Consider the following 2500-nt stretch of genomic DNA (forward strand, 5'->3'; position numbering starts at 1 on the left):
AGTGGTTTGTAAAGGTTTACAACCACTTTAAATACAAAGCAAACTAAAATTTAACTTAAAGGTCCATCCCTTGCTATAAGTAACTTAGCCACCATTTAGCGGCAGAAATCAGTATGGCAGAAGTCCTCAGTGGCAAAGTATTGAAATTACTGTAGATGTGGAAAATCTTGACCACAAAGTTCTCTAAACCTAGAAACTATCTGGCTATGTACCCTATAGTCCATTTAGAGTAAAGAACTTTCCTCAGTCTTTGTTCAAAGGACTGAAGATTCTTCTTGAGCTTTAAACAGGAACAAACTGTTATTTCAGAGCAGAGACTAATATTTGCCAGCTGAGCTATGACAGTCCCTTTAAATGGTTAGCAGTAGAAACAAGGATCTGGAAAAGTAACTGGCTTCCTTTGTTTACTATGTGACTACTGTGGATAAACAGCATCTTTTCCAGGTCTGCAGATGACCACTTTGTCAGAGTAGATATGCCGGCCATAGTTCTATTGAAGCATGCATGTAAGTGGGGGAATTAGTGTGGCTGTATTATAGAGGGAAACACACTGCGTGGTATTGTAAATTAAGTAACTTTAATTGCCAGATAAGCAACAATAGAGAATGATATTTACAAAAGAGTAAACAGTTCTCTTGTTAGCATATAAGGCACAGGTTCACAGTCCATTCACCAAAGATACAGAATGTAGTTCAGTAAACTGGCACTGTAGTTATTATTCGTCTCTTCGGGCACATCAGTGGCAAAGAAGGCACATTTTGATTACTTGCCATAGGCTGCTGTCCATAAGCAGGTTCTACCGATGCAGCAGAGATGATTTAAACAGGAAGATACACTGTCTCAGATGATCTTCTATCAAAAGCACAGCAGCAGCGTTGATAGGCAGGACACTTGAGGAACCCTGTTTTGTCCCTGCAGGCTGAACCACTCTCCCTGAGTAAGGCCTAGCTTACACTCACAGGCAGTATACATTTCCCTCACTCATTCCACACACGCCTCCTCAAAATGGTGGCTGGGCCCTCCTTTTATATAGGAGCTAACAGAAATTGGTGGACAAAATCTTGAGATAACTTGGTATCAATCAAAACATGAGGCTTCTCCAAGATGGCTGCTGGAGACAAAGTAAGAGAAGTTACAGTCTCAACAGGATTTCACAAAACAGCAGGAAAATACAAACACATTCTGAATATAATATGACATTTCTGCATGAGGAAGTAAGTATGATACAATTGTAGTCCTATTTCTCCTCTCAGCCAGCAAGACTGTCCTGTCACAGTTAACTGTATGTGAGGTGGCTATCTACATTTTCCCACCGCTTAAAGAATGCAGTCCTTGGCATTCACCTAGGTAAAAGCAATTCAATAGAGCAATAGCATAACAAGCAAACAGTCATACCAGTTCAAGTCACATAATCAGAATGCTTGACAGGTTTCAGTCCCCTGGGGATGATAAGGGACTATATACAAGATTTAAGTAAGGAAAATGGTACCATTTGCCGTAATCAACATGGATTCATGAAGAATCATTCTTGCCAAACCAATCTATTAACCTTATATGAAGAGGTGAGTTGCCATCTAGATAAAGGAAGGCCCATAGATGTGGTGTTTATGGATTTTGAAAAGCATTTTACACCGTTCCCCCTAAGCATATACTGTACAAAATAAGGTCCGTTGGCATGGACCATAAGGTGAGTACATGGATTTAAAACTGGCTACAAGGGCGAGTTCAGAGGGTGGTGATAAATGGGGACAATGGTTAGAGGTGGGTAATGGGGTCGCCCAGGGTTCTGTTCTGGGACAAATCCTATTTATTTTGTTCATAAACAACCTGGAGTATGGGGTAAATAGTTCAATCTCTGTGTTCTGCTTCATGTTATGTTATATGTCGTATAACACTAGACAGCTTAACAATAATTTAGAAGTCAAGAGACGTGAAACATCAGATCTGTATGTATTCTTTTTTCCAAATAACTTTGTAAAACTACAACATAAGCATAAACAAAACATATGTGTCAGTACATTAAAACATTATACAGCAGCCTCACTCGATCAGTGAAAGTACTCACAGACAATTTCATCATTAGTCCAGGAATAGATCAAGAGCTCTTCTGCATGCAGTCTGCTAGATCGGGGAGCAGTCATGAAATGTAGGAAATACAGTTCCAGGTTAAAGGTTACTGCCTTTCACTCTGAAGAAAATACCACTTTCTGTCAAGCTGTGGCAAAATAATAACTAACTCTGACCACTAGATGGCAGCAATATCAAACTAACATTGCAGTATAACCACTTCAGCTCCGGACCAATTAACAGCCTAAGGACCAGAGGTCTTTTTACAATTTCACACTGCACTGCTTTAACTGGTAATTGCGCGGTCATGCAATGTTGTACCCAAACGAAATTTGCTTCCTTTTCTTCCCACAAATAGAGCTTTCTTTTGATGGTATTTGATTGCCTCTGCGATTTTTTATTTTTTGCGATATAAATGGAAAAAGACCGAAAA

General features: G+C 39.6%; 1 long non-coding RNA gene across 1 annotated transcript in view; it reads right to left on the bottom strand.

Annotated features, from left to right (window-relative positions):
- The window catches only part of LOC143934875 (uncharacterized), a 6825-nt gene extending 4688 nt beyond the window's left edge, over positions 1 to 2137 (bottom strand). The window contains exon 1 of the long non-coding RNA XR_013263404.1: positions 2066 to 2137. This is a non-coding gene — a long non-coding RNA (uncharacterized LOC143934875). The remainder of the gene's footprint in view (positions 1 to 2065) is intronic.
- Between the last annotated feature and the right edge of the window lie 363 nt (positions 2138 to 2500).

The sequence above is a fragment of the Lithobates pipiens genome, unplaced genomic scaffold, assembly GCF_037356315.1.
Source record: "Lithobates pipiens isolate NorthernLeopardFrog02 unplaced genomic scaffold, aLitPip1_a1.2 Scaffold_28, whole genome shotgun sequence".
NCBI classification, from domain to species: domain Eukaryota; kingdom Metazoa; phylum Chordata; class Amphibia; order Anura; family Ranidae; genus Lithobates; species Lithobates pipiens.